Source organism: Drosophila eugracilis, unplaced genomic scaffold (genome assembly GCF_018153835.1).
Source record: "Drosophila eugracilis isolate 14026-0451.02 unplaced genomic scaffold, ASM1815383v1 contig_353, whole genome shotgun sequence".
In the NCBI taxonomy this organism is placed as follows: domain Eukaryota; kingdom Metazoa; phylum Arthropoda; class Insecta; order Diptera; family Drosophilidae; genus Drosophila; species Drosophila eugracilis.
In genome coordinates this window covers 2067040-2085121 of record NW_024573209.1, presented here as the reverse complement: position 1 = coordinate 2085121, position 18082 = coordinate 2067040, and the positions used below count along the sequence as shown (strand labels likewise).

At 42.1% G+C, this 18082-nt stretch overlaps 3 non-coding genes across 3 annotated transcripts; 2 read left to right on the top strand and 1 right to left on the bottom strand.

Moving 5' to 3' along the window:
- The first annotated feature begins 6528 nt into the window (after nucleotides 1-6528).
- On the top strand, nucleotides 6529-6599 carry Trnag-gcc. The gene has a single exon. It is a non-coding gene; the product is annotated as a tRNA-Gly (tRNA).
- Nucleotides 6600-6864: 265 nt separating this feature from the next.
- Nucleotides 6865-6935, top strand: Trnag-gcc. Its single transcript has one exon. It is a non-coding gene; the product is annotated as a tRNA-Gly (tRNA).
- Nucleotides 6936-7089: 154 nt separating this feature from the next.
- Trnag-gcc lies at nucleotides 7090-7160 on the bottom strand. Its single transcript has one exon. It is a non-coding gene; the product is annotated as a tRNA-Gly (tRNA).
- Nucleotides 7161-18082: the final 10922 nt, after the last annotated feature.

Genomic DNA, 18082 nt, shown 5'->3' with positions numbered 1-18082 from the left:
CTTTATCTAAATGCACTAAATAAACCGCACATAGACTCGTACACAGATATCGAGGCACATGTGCATAATGTCATTTGTTCACAATTTATCGGTGGCACAACAAAATGTGAAAACCAAACAGCAAAACAAAAAAAATCACAAAATTTAATGCTGCAACAAGAGGGGAAACATGGGGCGGCAGCATAAATATTTTAATATGATTTACAAGCGGATGCAGTCGGAGCTTAGACTCGAAAATCGAGTTTGGTTCTGGCTTAGCTTTATTTTTTTTTTTTTTGTTTTTCTCTCTCTGTATTTAGTCGTATCTATTAGAGACACATAGCCAGGGTACTATATATTTTATAAATGGGCTTTCCGCAAAAACAGGATGTTTTTGATAGCGCAGAGTTTGTCCACAAGCCAATGCAGTTGTCGGACATGAAATATGGATTAGCCGAAAATTATGCATAAATTATATGTACTCTGCCGGATTATGGGATAACATTAGGGCATTAGTATTTAGTTTAATATTTATGTTTCCGATATTTAAATTTATCCCATAATATAGCCCGTTTCTTTTTTTTAATTTCAAATTAAATTGGTCCAAGAAGGCGTAGTAGCAGTAGCTGGGGCAATGTTGCCATTGTGATGGGAGCTACATGAGTCAGGTTAAGTGATAAGAAAATTACTGGTTACACTTATTAGACAGCAACATGTCAGAGATAGCAGGCGGGCGCGGAGAAACCCCGGCAAACAAAGGGCGTGCCCCGAACGACTTCCTCATCAACCACAGCAACAGCAACACCAACACCCCCCAGTCAGGCATCGTTCGTTCCACGTTCGCTGGCAAATCTGAAAGTGTAATAAATTTTAAACAATGCGGAAAATTTACGGTGATTTTCGCTGACATGCCCACTTCTGAGCTTTTCGGGCAGAGGCAGCAGCAAATGAGGCGAGGGTATATCGTGTGGTAAGGGTATACTATACATATATATAGGGCTCAAGTGTTGGTAGCATGTCTCGAAAGTCGAGTCTCGTCGAGTTGCTGGCGGTATATCAAAGAGCTTTTGTTAACCGCCCCCTCGAGTGGAGTGGAGGATAAATGTGTAGACGGAGAAGGAGACGGAGAAGGAGACGACGTCACAAACTGTTGAAAGCGCAAAGTGAAAGATATATGACTTCAAGTAGGTGTAATCACACTCACACTGGCTAACTGCCACACACGCACACTCTTGGTTAGGTGGAAAATCGTAAGAGACAGGCAAACACGCTTTACCAAAATACCTCGTAAAATTTCGATAAATAGCTCAAGGTTTATAGAAACCTAAAAAATATTCTTTGAATCATTTCTGAAAAATGAAAATTGTATGAGGTACTATATACCTCATAGCTCCTAACATTTCAAGCTACTGAACATACAGAACACACCACTTGTAGGGTATGAAAATTGCACTAAGTGTTCCCTTTTTTTTGTAAAGAGGAAACTCGTTGACTGCTTCACGCTGAGAAATTACTTGGCCCATGGGTTTTCGTTGTCTCTCGGCGAGAACTCCTCCACCCAATGCATAAATTCTACAATTTTCTTCGGGCAAAAGGGTTTACCTTCGCTGCTCTTAGCCAAGTTCAGTTTGGCTTCTCTTTTCCCAGCCGTTTCTAGGTCTTGCCATTATTATTTTTGGCTCCCCTCCCACCACCACTACGGTGTCTGTGTGTTTGGGCCCGTGTTAGAGTATGCGTGAAATGCGATTTATTGTTTTCGTTAAAAAGATTTATTATGCTCTATGCATGAACCCGAAACCAGCTTAGCAGTCCCTTGCCCCAGACACCAAAGTCTATGTGTCTTTCCCTTTGGCTTTATTTGAAAAGTTTGCAAAAATTTTACCCACTCAGTGGAGTGACTTTGAGATAACAAAAGGTTTATTATTTGGTGTCCAGGAAACGTAACAATGTAACCGCTTTCAGCTTGCTTTGGGATTCCAGGATTGGCTAGTAATTGACCACAAATGGTATTTAAGAACATATCTTGCACCATCAAAACTCAATTTAGAAAAGCACTTAGACAAAAAAAACTGTAAACAAAACTTAACAACATTTGTTTATATTTAAAAGACTGATATATATATTAAAGACCTAGAAAAATATGAGTCCATGTCCAGCCATTGTAGAAAGACTGCCACCCATCGAACAATACAACTGTTCCCGGAATGCAAACCACTTCAAATCCACTAAGTGCCATCAATATCCGGGGCATCAATTACAATTTCCAAGCCTCCGCCACCCCTCCGGCAGTCACGCCCCCTCGATTGGAAACTATTGAACCCCCTGACCATCGCCAGTGACCCCCAAAGAGAGATGCCGCACTGACTCCAGAATCCCCCGGGGTCGGGGTGTCTCGTTTGGGATCAGAGTGTGTGGAGTAAAGGAGCATGGAGTCAGCGCAGTCAGCGGGTACAAATTGCAATTGCAAGACATTCGTACACTTGCCACACCGCCCGCTCCATCTGGCTGGATGTCCCTGCCTCCCAGCTGGCGCTCAGCCGCACGGACGTCAGAGCATATTATTGTAAATTGAACTCAATTACCAGTGACAGCAGACAAATTGAAGTGGAAATTGAGATCTTCTTTTGGGCGAAGAAGACGACGGTGATGGCAATGCGAATCGCTGAACGTCAAAAAGCTTATAAAAGAAAAAAAATAAGAAAAACTTCATAAAAATAAGAAATATATACATATTTGGGGGAAGGCAAACATATATACAAAGTACTTATGAACCATCATAAACATTAAGAAGAGAATGAACGAATATTTTATGCCTTATAAACTAAGGGAGGTGATAAATACCAAGCCAGCTGGGAGTACCTAGATACAGCTTACTAAAAGTTCAGATATTTCTTAAAGATTTAAGAGCAAACTTAAAGATTTATTGATTTACTTTACATTCACATAATCTTTTTACATTACAGGGCATCTTAGATTCCTTGAAAAACTTAATTATTTTAAGACCAATTCCCATCTAATCACTATACCCCAATATATAGAGTACTTAAAGGCAAAAAATCAGAAGAAACTAATTCACTTAAAAACACTTTGGTTTCGATGGGCCCTCAGAATGTGGGCCTGCGTCCCCTCGCACTGGCTTCTCTTGAATTTTCACCCCATGACTGTGTGTGCCTGGCAGTCTGTGAAATGTCATTTGTCAAATGCACTTTGTGTCACTGTCTGTCGCAGTTCCCATCATGATTTCTCAGACCCCGTGCTTGATGTCCAAGTGTCACAGACATGCGGGTGAATTTGTCAAGATTTTATAAAAGAGAAATACCCGGCGGAAGAGGGGTAGGGTGGGTCCGTCCTTTGGCTAATTTATGAGTCAATTAGTCTGACGGCCTGGCCATGCATAAATATTATTATTAAATAGAACTTCTGCGAAAGGTACTCTCACTGTACTCGGTTATCCAAGAGTTATTTTGTTAATCGCGTGTGTTGCGTTTATTGTGTCTTTGCTTTATGAGCCATTCAATTTGGCACAAGCTCTCAGCTCGCAGCCTCAAAGGCTATTGCTGAACACAATTGCGGGCAACTTTGTTGCACTTGTGCACTGAGAAATACGATTAACATAAATTAAATTCAATATCAAAAACTGTATAGAGAGGGTAATCAGTGTAGTTAATCTTTCTTACGATGGAAAGTTCAAAGTGTATTTTTAGAGGGCATTTAACAGACTTTTGACAGTTTTAGTTTCAGTGCATGAGGCTGTTGCAGAGAATGCTTCGTTGAGAATTAAGTGCCGTGTTGGCTCATATTTTATAGCCAAAACAAACGCTTGCAATGGGGTTAATGTGGTGGGCGCGTGTAGATCATTATAGAAGCCAGCTGAAATTTATAAAAATACATGTTCAAGAAAAGCCATCAAATCAAATTAACATGAAAGGAAACTGTGTAAGTGAATGTACAAAATATACACATTTAATGAGAATTTATGGCCATAATAAAAACATAAATGGGGAGGAAGTATTTGATATTAAAAGTGATGAAAAAGTCAAGGCAAATGCAGAAGGGGTTGTAGTGTTCACGGTGAGATATTTAGTTCTTTATCTAAACTCGCACATCCTTAAAGGTCCAACTGGTTTATTTTCCGCATGTACAAAAATGTGCAGCCGATAAAAAATCTATATAAATAAATATGTGCCCTGCACGTGAATGTCACATCCTTGCCATGCTCCCTCCCATGTTGCACAACCCAGTGGGGACCCATTTTGCTTTCGGTCATATAACACACCCGCGATGGCAACAAGGGCCCCCAAACAAATCGAAGCAATTTACGAAAATGTAGAAAATGTCATTGGGCTGTCAGAATGCATCGTTGTTGTTGACATGTGACCATCCTTATATGCCCCCTCTCTTGCTCCCTTGTATGGTGGAAATATATGGTAGAAATTGTTATAAAAATCCACAGCGACAACAGCAAAAACAACAACAACAGCGAGTGCAGCGTATAACAAATTGCACAGCAGCAGAAACGGCAACAAAAGCAACAACTCTGCTGTTTCTGACAGTGAAAGCATTGTTGGCTGACAGCTCGAAAAGGGCTCGAAGTGGGGGTGTTGTATGACTACGACCCAAACAGACAGTCCCAGGGATAGATAGTGGCAGGGCCGGTGGAAAAAGCAGGGGGTTTTTAACGTAACGTAACGCTGCACAACAACGTAACACAAGGGGCAGCCTGGGTGTTCCCTCTGTCACTGCTGTTGGCCGTTAAATTAATGGCCAGTGGAAGTGGCAGCTGAGCAAAGAGAAATGCAACACGAAATTTGTAATATGCACATGTTTTGGCTTACGTATAAGGAAGAAACGAGGACATTTTAGTCCAATATTTACCAGTAACTAAATTTGCGTTTTACTATTTGATATGTGTATTATATTTCATAGAGCTTGTTCTAAGATATTTTTGGAACCATTTAAAACTATTTTCCAAGTAACCAAAATCCCAACTTAAGCTTCATCTTTAGGCTCTTTACATCGAAAAAGAAAGCGAAAAAGAAATCCTACTTAACTTTCCAGAACCGCCATGGTTTCGACTGATATGGATTTTCTCAATTTTCTCCCAGAGTCCTGGCAGACGTTTGGGTTTGCAGCTGTTTCGCCGTTGTCTCATTTAAAATGTGAGTAGCTCTCAACATTTAACTGACAATGAGTTGTTGGCTGTTTCGCCGCCGACTGGTTGGACTTCGTGCTGCGTTGCACCGCTGGCAGCCAAGTGACAGATAGTGAATACCAGGCAGGCTGGCAGGAAGCGACTGAGACAGGAAGCCCGGGGACCAGGAGGACAATGGGGCTGAGTAAGGAGATCCCGGCGGCGGCTGGCAGGATAAGTAAGACGAGTAGCGCGGGGCAATCAAAGAAGAAGAAGTCCCAGGCACGGGAAAAGATAGAGGGGAAGACGTCCTAGCGTCCTTTTGTTGGCCTTTTTTCTGCGCCTTCACAGCGGCTTGATCGTAATTGTGAGTGACAACGGCTTGATGCCTGATTATGATAAATGAATTGTTAAATTGAATTAGGTGTTGCCGCGCTGCTGTCACTCAAAAACCATCCTCATATTTCCCCCAAATCCCGCACCACGTCCCTTTTTATGGTACCCTGTAATCAGGAGGTAGAATGGCATATTGTTTCGTACATATGTCAGGTAGGGTTAAATATGTTTGGTGGTAAACTGAAACATTTTTCTTATAAAACTCATATAAATATATTAATTTTCTATTAAGAAAACCACTGTACTATACAATATATAGTATTATTCCATAGTCTTCCCTCCATTTTCAGTATTTATGGATAAGGTAAGTGGTATAAATTAGTCGAAATGGGTAGGATCTTCAGAACGCGTTGGTTGGCTTTCTTTTGGTTTTGTTCTTGGCAACTCCTGCCACCACTTCAAAATGAAATTGCATGAAATTTGATATTTTTCAACGCTTGTCAACGGAGCCAGGGCCACAAAGGGTTGGACTGTGCCTGTCAGATGATGGACATCCTGCCTGGAAGGGTTGTTTGGCAGCAACGGTTGGAAATCTGGCGACAATTGTTGTCTGTCGCTGTGCGGTGTGCTAGGAAAATTAGCTCAGGTTACCTTAATTATGGGCTCTTGATGCCCGTGTATCCTGAGAGGTTTGTTTGTTTGCGTTCATGAATAGTTGAGCTCTGGTTGCTAATAGGCTCTTAGATGGATGTTTGAGTTCACAGAAGTTAATAGACGGCTGTCAGTGGTACTCGTCTTTCACGTTGAAGGAAGCGGGTCTTCTGGGAACTGAAATTGTATATCTTTGTATTCTTTATTGTCATTCAAAATTCAATAGTTTTCCGAAATGCTTAATTAACTTTTAAAAGATATTAACCACAAACTTTATAAAGTAGTATTTTCAAAATTTATTAATCTTATTACTTCATTTTATAACATAATCCATTTTAAGCAACATATCTCTTTCGTTTATTTTTAGAATTACTATCAGCCTATTTAGCTTTAAGCTTATGACTGGATATTTCGACGATCATTTTCATGAAGCATCGGTGGTTCAGTGGTAGAATGCTCGCCTGCCACGCGGGCGGCCCGGGTTCGATTCCCGGCCGATGCAAATTGCTTTTTTAAATTATTCTTATAAAATATATTTATACATAATATTACATTTTTTTGGAAATTCATGTTTCTTTTCCATACCAAGTTCCCTAAAACGAACTATTCTCAATTGTTTCTCAAAAACCAGTTTTGACATCTCTTAGGTGGTTCGTAAATTGGAAAGCCGGTTTTCTAACTACTGGTTGATCTTTTGCACAGATCTTTGCCAATTTTTCTCGCAAAGGAAGAAAATTTTTACGTGGAAAAAACGAATTTTCCCAACAGCATCGGTGGTTCAGTGGTAGAATGCTCGCCTGCCACGCGGGCGGCCCGGGTTCGATTCCCGGCCGATGCAAAATAATATTTTTGAATAAATTATATAATTTAAATAGTTTTTTTTATAATTATAGAAAATTGACATGGCTCTAAAAATACCGTATATTATAAAAAGCATGATGGCTAAAAAAAAATAAAATGAATAAAAAAATAAAATTCTAAAAAATTTAATTTGCATCGGCCGGGAATCGAACCCGGGCCGCCCGCGTGGCAGGCGAGCATTCTACCACTGAACCACCGATGCTTATTAAAAATGTTCGTCCAACGTGAGCGTGAATGTGTACTTGCACATTTAATTAATACGCCTTTACCAAGTCTATTGCTATCTAAACTTTCTTAAAGTGTATATAGTCTCTAAAGCACTGAACCACTGGCAGCACAAAGACCTAATATACAGCAAGGTTTTTCCACAAAAGAAAGCCAAAATTATATATATTCTTGTCACCAAGCAATTTCTCTAGCTAATCAAACGAACACATCGTCACACACCTACGCGAATGTCATACATTTTCATGCCAACTGACAGTTGCTGACCAGCACTCGGTTCCCTCATTAGTTCGGCCCATTCAGTCACTCATCACTCACTCGAGCGCCGTGTTTTTGGGTGGGTAATATATCACCGGGCTCACGGTCCAAGAGATGCGTAGGAAAAAGGGAAAACTGATGCCGAAAATGAACGTACTTGTTGAAAATCACACCTAGCTGAGCAGCAGAGATCCACTGGCCCCGGAAGGTCTTCTGGCGGGGAACACGGGGAGGTGTCACAGCAAAACAGCTACCAGCGACAATGACAACGGTTCCACATTGTTGTCACATGTCATCCGATGCTGAAAAAGATGAAACCAGTCGGCGGGGCCACAGGAATGAAGGGGATGAGCGTGAAATACGAGTCCTTCGGCATGTAGCACAAAAATGAAATGGGCGAAAAATGATGAATGACAAAATTATACAGCAAATGCGCGTCAGGCTGACATGTGACCACTAATGAGGATCAACTGGAGTCGGGTCTGGTGATGGGCTGGCATTTCTCGCTGTCTTTTTTGTTGTTTGGAACCACTCGAAAGTCAAAGTTTGGTATTGAATTTCGGCTTGAAGAGCAAACATCCTTTCGGTATTAAGTTTCACTGATGCATCTCTTTTAGGATGAGTACACATGCAGTTCGCATAGCACGGGGCATGGACATTATTTAAAGCCTATCATCGGGAATTATAAAAAACACTTTTGCGTAGGGGAAATTCACTTATCTAAACGATGTATGTGCCGACGAAGACGTCATAAGCCAGGAAAGTGCACGGTGCCAAAATGGTCAGGAAGTTGGGCCATAAGCAGCCAAAGTCGTTTACTAAAACGAGCGTATCATACTCTGCGAGGGCAAGGACGTGGCAGTGGTGGCAACCAGACTACCATCAAATAATAAAATGCAAAGTCAGCAGGAAATTCGCACTGGGGTAGTTTCGTCCATTTTTCAGCTGAGCACACAAGAAAAACCGGGCAAAAAATGCAATTTGGTTGGAGTTTTAAAGTCTTGATGAGGCGACTGGGGTCTAAAGGTAATTGAATTTCAAGGGTCTGAGCACACAGACTTTTGGGGTTGCTCACAAATCAGGAAATCATTAAGATTAAATTCGTGTAAGGGCTATAAAGGGGGGATTTTATTGTCTGCTTTTATTTAAACATAAAAAATAAAAGTTATTCATTACTTAACCTTCAATTGCCACAGCTATTTTCTAAAAATAAACCAAAACAAGCTCATTGAAATGTTAATTTCGACTGAGGTATCATAGTTAAAAGCGATACCAAATTTGGTGGGCTGAAACTTTCGAAAGTCATTTCCGATAAAGCACATTATTGATGGCGACACCCACGCAAGTGGATCACCGGTGGATCGGCACCACCCAAGGTAATAAAATGTGCCCCACTGTGCGACAACTTTGGACTTCCAAGTCCGGCGCCCGTCATCAAATGTCGCGATCTGCGAGCCACGATCAACACAGAAGGAGCCAGAAGATGAAGAAAAAATACAAAATAAATGCTGCTGTGCGTCCGTCCAAGGCGATGCTGAAAGTGGTGCGGTGTGTTGGCTGTGAGTGCCTAAGTAGTAGTTGTCATTTGAGTGACTTTAATGGTCTGTTGAGACATAATCGCTGCCATTTTAAATGGAATTTTATTGCCACTTCACGAAATTTTTATTGCTGAACCAGCAAGCCAAGCCCGGCCGACCGACCAACCGACCGACCGTCCACACTACCGCCAAAATAAAAACAAAATACGTATTTAAAAAAAAAGAAATAATACTGCATGCTGCGGTGACGATGACGTGGTGGTGCGGACTCTGGCGGTGGTGCCGCCGCAATGGCAACCAAATTGTTGCATTTAAAAGCAAATTGATGGCCGCAGAATTAAAGGAGGCCACACCATGGACAGTTGGCGAGTTGAGTTGCTGAATTTCAAGTTCCCCGCTCTCCGATTACGCATTAAGCAAAGGCTAACCAAGTCCAATGCACTGAAAGAAAATAAAAAAAACCACAAACTAAAAACCTTGAAAATGCTGTAAAAGATTTGTAGTTCCCACTGACTTCTGGAATTAAAAACACTGTAAAATGTGCTGTTAAGCCTTTACCTAATAGTAATATTCTTAATCAGTAAACATCCTGTTAAAAACTTTATAATACATTTTAGTAATAATTTTAAACAGGATGTCGCTGGTAATTAAGGTCCCCTCAACCACTCATCGTTCTCAGTGCATCAGAGATCGCGGCAAAGCCTAAACAACGACGTGTTGGTATAATTTTGTAGACTAGTTTATTGGACACATTAAATATGGCCCGATAATTAAGTCATAAATTAGATTGCAACCGCGACGACGACGTGAACGACATGGACGAGTGTCACCATATCAGGTTACGTGGCATCCACAGCAGGCGGCCTGCCACGACCAGGAGGCCGGGAGGGTGAATGCATCTCATTTAAAATTGATGCCTAATCGAATTTCTTTATCGCGTGTGTATGTCTTGTCTCCCGGCAACCGAGGACTGAGTCTCCGTCTCTGCCTCTCCCCAACATGCCCCATTCCCTCCACCGACTGTCTGGGGCAGAAAATTTATGGATTTGCATATTGCGACACTAAATGTTTTAAGGTCTCTGCCGTCGGAGGCTTGGCGACGATCGTGTCAGGAAGCTAATGTTTAATGAATTCAATTTCTTTATGCGCTACTTGGACGATTTGAAAATGGCCGGCGGTTTCAAGGGGAACACCGAACAGCCGAAATGAAAAATTTGTATTTGTCTTTGTATTATGTCTTTGGCTGTGGCAGTGGATAAGGACCGGCTGGTTGTGAGTAGGGTGTTCTGTTTAGGTGAGAATAATAAATGTATACAAGATGAAAACCTAATGATGGTGGGTCCTTGTCAAATGGTTATTACTTAAAAAACCTAAGGAAAAACTTGGAAATAAGGAGGCTTTTTAAACAGTCTCATGGTTTTGTAACTTTTAAACATCAGGCCTAAAACTCACTATTTAACATAAATTATATTTGACCGCGATTTAAATGCCTTGATAAATAATTGAAATTTCAGATCGTTATTGATTGGAAATAAATTGCAGCAAATTGGCATTACACACCAAAAACAATGTTTTCAATCAATTGCCGACATAAACATTTTTTTGATTAAAACAAATTGAACTACAATTGCAATCGAGACAGTTTTGAAATTCAATTTGGACTAAAAAATTTGTGTTTGAAAGCGTGAGTATTTGTCGAGGATAGATTGCTTTGCTGGTGTTCAATTATCCCTTTCACTTGGCCAAGTATCTCTCGTGTAAGTTGGATATCACATGGCAACTTAACAGCTGCTGCTTGACCACATGACTCTCGAGAAGGCCAATCGGAATTGGCAGATTTTCTGCGGTTCTGACGGCCGGCCAATACACATGCCAAAACAAACAAGATCTTTGGTAGCAAGGAGGACCATCACTTTTAGCCAGGTTAACAGGTAATGGAGACGTTGGTCAAGCATCTTGTGGACCGAGTGTGAAAGCCACAACCTTCGGATTTACTGCTCCTTGGCACATCTCCTTGGCTTGGAAAAATAAACCGCCAGACTCGTCGTAATTGAATATCAATTCAGGCCAACGCCCAAAATGTTGAGAGGCACGACATCGAAAGGAGGAGCGGTCGGTGTGGTAGGTAGTCGAGATGGGAACGAGGACGGGGCTGGCATGTAAATTCGAAATGCAAACAGCGCATCCTTGCCATTCAATCACTCACCCAGACGACAGCAGCAGCTCCCTTGATGGATGACAATCAATCTCAAGTGTCAGGCAAATATCAGTTTGTTTTCATTGAAGCGCACCACGGAATCGTGCAACGTGGTTGGCTCAGCTCTGCCAGCTCTACCCAGCTGCCCCGACTCCTTCCTTCCTTCCACACTCGAGTGTGAGTGAGTGACAACAGTCGAAATGAGTGAATGATTGAATGGCTGATGGATTGATGACTTGACTGACTGACTGACTGACGAATAAACGGAGAATTGCTTGTTTTCTTCCTGAGGCTCAGAATGGAAAAACAAAGTAATTCTGACCGCACGGTCTAAGTAAGGGATCTGGATAAGTGACATTGAAGGAAGTTCATAAGGAAAACTTAATTTTTGATACCTCCTTTTGTGTTTATTGGACAAACTGTTGCAACTCCAACATCTAGCTCTTTTAAAATATGGAACCTCGTTGAAACATCTCTTATCAAACCCCTTAAGACATCGAAACTAGTTCCAGTGAAATCGAGCCCAGCTGAGCACAAAGACATCGCATCGTTCATTGTGATGTGCTACCTCCATCACTCCATCGCAGACATCCCATCTCATTGAAATTTGATAAACAAAAGGCGGAGACCGCATCATCATCGTCATGAATGATGATCTTCGTAGCTCCACAGCATCACTGGAAGCAACCTCAACCTCAACGGCAGCCGAATGATGCCCGTTGACAAGTCACGCCAAGAGTGTCGAGTTAGCGAACAGCTGCCACCGCTGCCACCGTTGGACCCACTCAGACCCTCCCCGCTCAGAAAGAAACCCCTCTCCGACGACGCCCCACTCATTCTGCAGTGCCATCACATCCACATCCTCCTGTCATTCAGCGCCATTGTCGTTGTCACTTCCATCATTGTCATTGCCCTGCCGCTTGATTTTGTCATTGTCATGGAGCGTTTGTTTTGCTTCGAGACGGTAGCCAGCCAGCCAGCCAGCCAGCATCGCCAGATCAACATCAATTTATTAGTTTTATTTTCTTCGCGGCATCGGGCATTTATAATCAAGCATCGAGCATTTTTTGTTCCCTTTCGGTTTTGCCTGGGATTTTTGTTGTGTCACTTCCGCCGAAGACATTTGTCGTCAGCACGAGCGACAGGTTCAGGCCTCATCGCTAGTACACAGAGAGAAATGCCTATCAAGGTTATACAACAATCTGTTATTGAGCCTGGCAAAAGGCGATGCTGTTTAGTAATCAGCATTACTATTTATTTTACTATTTCTAAATCGGTCATTAATCAGTCTGCCAAGAAACTTTTCTCCTGAAAATGATTAACACTATTTAATACAAAAAATTAAAAATGGAAATGGAATTTAAGATTAAGACCACAATTTTTCCCTGTGCACTCCTCCAAATGAGTTTCCCCCCCCTGGTTAAGGAACTACCTGCTGCGCGGCGATGATGGCGACCGGAGTCTGATGGGTCTATTATCAAACTCGGCCCGGACGGTTGTGTCAGCATTTATGGTCTCCGTCTCTTGTTTGAATAATTGGACATTACGCGGCTCGAGGTTCCAAAAGGAGCCCTAAATAGCAATTAGGCCGCAGTAATTTGAGCTGAGAAACGGAAGTTGTCATGATAATTGGAATTAGTTTCTATGGGCCATGGCTGGGTAATTGAAAGAAACGGGAAGCAACTAACAAAATACATATAGATGGGAGCCCAGCGCTTCGGGGAAATGACTTGGCACTGTTTTCGGGCCACCCTAATGATCGTACATACCTACGAGACCAGCAAATTGTTGGAACTCTTCCGAAATACCAGTCAGGTGCATTTGCAGTAGATGGGTTCGAATTTGTTAATGTCTTTTTAATAACTTTCTTTTTATTACTAATTTGAGATTTGGTAGTATATGTTCAACTTTGATAGTCATCTTTAAGGTTTCACTGAAGTTAAAAGTTAAAAGTTTTAAGTTAGATAAATTCCTTTCCTAAAGATCTCATCTGTTTAACTTAATATTATATATCCTTGTGTTTTAGGGTAAGCATTATCCTACTTTTCAGTTTAATATATATCTTTAAAATAAATGCTTTCAACATTTAATTTTTCTTTTAATAGATGGTTTTCCTTTCCTCAAAGAGGCATCCCTTAATCTTACTTTGAGCAATCTGCAAAGAAAATAAGATGAATTGCGATTACTTTCCCAGTCCTCCTAACTGAGTCGAGTTGAGACAACACCCAACTGCATTGCAGACAGTCGGGCCATCAGTCAGTCAGTCAGTCTGTCAGTGAGACCCCCGGCACGTCCGCCATTCAGTCAGTCAGTTTGTCATGCCTTCAAGGCAGCAGACAGGAGGCAGGAGGCAGTTACTGTTGCTGTTGGTGTTGCTGCTGCTCCTGTCCTCTCCGTGTACACTGTCAACGGTTGAGTGTGTGCGAAAGCTTTGAATTTATATGCCAGTGTCAGTTGTCAATCACATTTGCAAACTGTCACACATGCGAGCGTTCAAACAGCGGCAAGCTGGCAAACTGGCGAAACGGAGCGAGTGAGCACAGGAAGCGGCACAGCGGCAACATATTAATCTTTGCCAACAAGAAGGATACCCACATGGTCGTGGGGCGTTGCCTCGGAAACAGGAAGAAGAAAGCGGCGAAAAGCGCCAGACGTTGACAGGCATAAGTAATGCAAAAAAATTACTTTATAATGGAGTGCGAAAATGAAAATTGCTAAAAAAAAAAAAAGGAAAGGGGGAAGGAGTGAGAACCCAAAGAGCTTGACAACCGCAACGTTGCTTTTTCCATGATTGCTACAAGCAATTTGAGGTAAGATAATCATGGGCCATGGACCCACAAAAGATTTCGCACACTCACATTTCATATGCATAGCCATGGACACGAACGATGGCAACATGTTGCTGCTGGGTAGCTGATGTTGCTGCCGTAACAGTTGGTGTTGTTGCTGCTGCTGCCGCTGGCGTTGACTGTCGGGAGCAATACTTTGTCGCTGCTCTGACTGCTGACTGTCAACTGTTTTTCAGTGTGCGAGGATTTCAAATGCGATGCGCTGACACCTCGCACACACCAGCAACATCAAGGCGCACACCAGCAACACTGGGCGATTGCAAATGCGACATGGGCCCCACCCACGTGTCGCCCCCACAGCTGACAGCCTTCTGACAGTTTTTGTTGTTCACGCGAATAATTCATTTTATGCTGCCGCTGCAAGGAACAGCAACTCCCCTTTTCCTGCTGCTGCTGCTGTTGCTGCTGCTGTCACCTCGTTGCTTCATTTCACATCACAAAAATGCCAAGCAAAGCGACGCGCGTTGACATGTGAGAGACGACAGCACTGCCAGGACATCCAGAGGGAGGCCCCTGAAACGTCCCTGTGACAAGTGACAGTTAAGTTGATGTTGCTGTTGTTGCTGTTACTGTTGCTGCTGTTGCTGTTGCTGTTACTGCTGCTGCTGTTGCTGCTCCCCAGCAACGTAATTCATTTTGCATGTGCGTGCAACGTTTTCAAGCGTATTTATTACGTAAATTAACAACAAATACAACAAGGATGTTGATGAGGACAACTACAACTACAACTACAACGACGACAGCAGGATGTTCATGACGTAGCGGAAATAAATTTTGCGTGAACAATACAAAGCGTTACACAGCAACTTGGCCAAGTTGTAAACGGCCTGAAGGAGAGTTAGTGAGGAGAGGGGACAGGGAGAGCTGTGCGAAATTAATGGCAGGCCAAAGGATCGCAGGATAGAGAAGGAGGACCAGCCACGCACACATGCTAATGAGCCGTCAGAGGCGTGGTCGAAAGGGGGGAACTAAGGAGAAGCAGCGGCTCTATGCTGGCAGGAAGTGACTGTCAGCTGAATGAAGGGAAGGCAAAGGAGCGCTCAAGTGGCCAAGAAATGGTCGACGAAAGCCGCCAAGGACTGAAAATGGAAAAGGTAAGATGAGGAAAGTTGGGCAGACATTGAAGGACAATGGTTTAGATATTAAGGTATAAGAAAGGTATTAGAAAATGCTAGAAAAACATAAAATAAGTTATTAATTTCCTCACTCACTCAATAAAAATCAATGGAGGTATTAAAACCATTAAAAAGTTATGTTCTTTTCTACACTTTAACCATTACATAATTACAACTGTAATGCCAAGCAGCTAGCACCAACTTTATCATTTTCCATTTAATCCATTTATTGCCATTAAATTTTCAGCTTTCTAGACACATCACCTCTAGAAAATATTAAGAACCATATTAATCATTGAGAAAGAGCGTTTTATGTGCCCAACCTCGTTCGCTGGAAATCTTAAAAGCCCGACAGCTAGTAGTATCAGCCAAGAGCTAGGAAAATACATTCAGTAAATGTATCAATTTACATGAAGCAACACTTAATTTGAAAATTATATGCAAAAGGAAGTGCAATAAATTTATAGCCATGTCGGCGAATCAAGAGAGAAACTGTGCAGCAAAGTTGGAGTTGGGGCTGCAGACTGGCCATAAACTTGTTTACCAATTGCTACCAAGCGAACCAGACCAAGTCTGGCGGAGACTGAGGCGGAGACCTGGCCGTGGCTAGAGTGGCTCGTAAATGTTTCTATCAACTTGAAAGGCTCCTCGTAAAATTTGTGAAATGTGACCATATCGAATGCGTCCGTTTCAAGCCGACGACGCGATCCGTTTAATGTTACGCAAATTTATGTGATTTCCCCTACACAACATTAATTGATTACCGTCCGAGTATTGGGGAAATGGAAGTTGCCAATGAGGTAAATCCCCATCAATCTGTTAACTGAATGGCTGCTCGTTTGGTAGCCTGAAGGTATGCATATCATTTTAAATAGATGATCGTAAAAATCTTGATTTTGTGTCAAAGTTTTTCAAATTATTTCTCAACACTTGAAAGATATAACAACAATGTATTTCTTATAGTAAAAATTGTTTGAGCTTTAAAGTCTATAAGAGCTACTTCCTTTTCCCCTAAGCCTCGAAGGGAAATCATTTTTGATTGATTGAACCGTCATATAGAATATAATCAGACCAATTTTCTTGTGATTTTATTCAGGGCTGAGACCCCTGACCTGGCCAGCTCGATATCTCCCCCTCGAGTAAGGGCAATTGCGACCCATTCTCCGGCTAACCACAAACAATTTTGGGGTAAAATGATTTCCCCTAGTCTGACATTTTACCTGAGGAATAAAATATGCCTTTTCATGGGACAGGATATTTTGCCGACTCTCTCTCTTCTGGTCCTGGCTTTGGCTGCTCTGCGGTTGTCCTTTTTTGCCTTTTGCCCCGTTGCGTTACGTTACCGGCCGTCCTGTCATCGTTACTGTCTGCTTTCGGCAGGGATTTGTAATATTATGCTGTCAAGTCGAACATGCCCACTGACAGTTACCAACTGTCTGCCGGTTCCAGCTCGTCGGCTCAGTTCAGTTGAGTTCAGTTCGGTTGGTCGCTTGACTTGAGTGTGTAAGCCGACAGTGGGTTACACCCCAATTCCACAATTCCACATTTCCAGGTCCGATCAGAGCCACAGGAATCGACTGTCCGCCTGTCGGGCGGGCTGCCAATTACACTTTTTGACGCCGAGCACAATGTGAGTGTATGGAGTGGTGTGTGTGTGTGAAGGCTTCTTGGGGTTAAGGTTGGCCCAAGGGGGCGTCGACATCATCCTGGCTGAGTTTTCGGTTTGATGCTAACAAATAATGACACGGCAATTTGCAGATTTCACAGCATGCCTCATAGAGTCGAGGAGGCATGCACGAGCGTAAGTATCTACGTATCTACCACTTGAGCCCACCAGTCGAGTTAACAAAGTCAATTCAAACTTTGTTTAGCTGCTGGGCGTAGCCTCTTCTCTCAGCTCTTGGATCCAGTTCTACATCCAGCTGGTATCAGTGACAAGTCCAAGGTGGTTGATGCTTTGTCTGCCTTTCGTAGGAAGAGCTGCTAACTTTGGATTACTAGCAAGTAATAATTTATTAAATATATAATAAAGCTGTGAATATATAAAATATATAATATATGTATTTAATAACATTAACTTAATAAAATAATTATGTAAAAACTTTTCTTGAAAAAGTAACTTATCATTGAAATAAACGGAGTTCTTGGATACTATTTTCAAGGAAAGACATCTAGAAAATAGCCAAATCAGCTACTTCACTTCCAATTCAGCATCACTACCATAAGGACCGCCTGCCAGTGTCAGTTGGCTCAGAGTCCTGCTGAGTGGAGTAAAATCAATTCGTCCACAACGTTTTGGGTTTAAAAAGCTTGACAGCCGCAGCTCGATCCTGGCAGCTGGTGGTCCGAAGTCCGAATCCTCAGTTCGTCAGTCCGGGGGCTGAAGTCCACATTCACTTAGTGACGAGTGGGGCGGGCAGACGACCTCCTGCCAACTTGGCTGTCAAATTTTGTCACTGGGCGGGGCAAAGTTTTCTGAGGACGCTCTTCAGTCGGCTGAATGATTGATAGCTCAAGTTCCAAGAGTGCGATTAATTTCCCATTTGGAATTTGAAATTTATTTGGTGTTTATCTATTGGTTGGTCTATCTTAGAGATTTCTATACCCTTTTTAGTGGTTTTATATATATTTTTGTTTATATTCCTTTCATAAAATAATACTTTCTTAGACTGTTATATGTATTAATGTGAAATTCTTATAACTTACTTTGACTAATGTATTAAATATAACCTATTACTAACAGACCAAGTAAACCCAACGACAGAAGTCCTTTCCGCATGAATGTAAATCAATTCCGTAGACAAAACACTGAGATGAGAGACAACAAACAAGCAGTATCTCATCATCGCCATCAAGACAATTTCATGCCACACTTCCAGTGCAAGGAGCAGCTAAAAGGGCACACAAAAGATACAGATATCCAAGTGGCTTTCAGCGTTGGC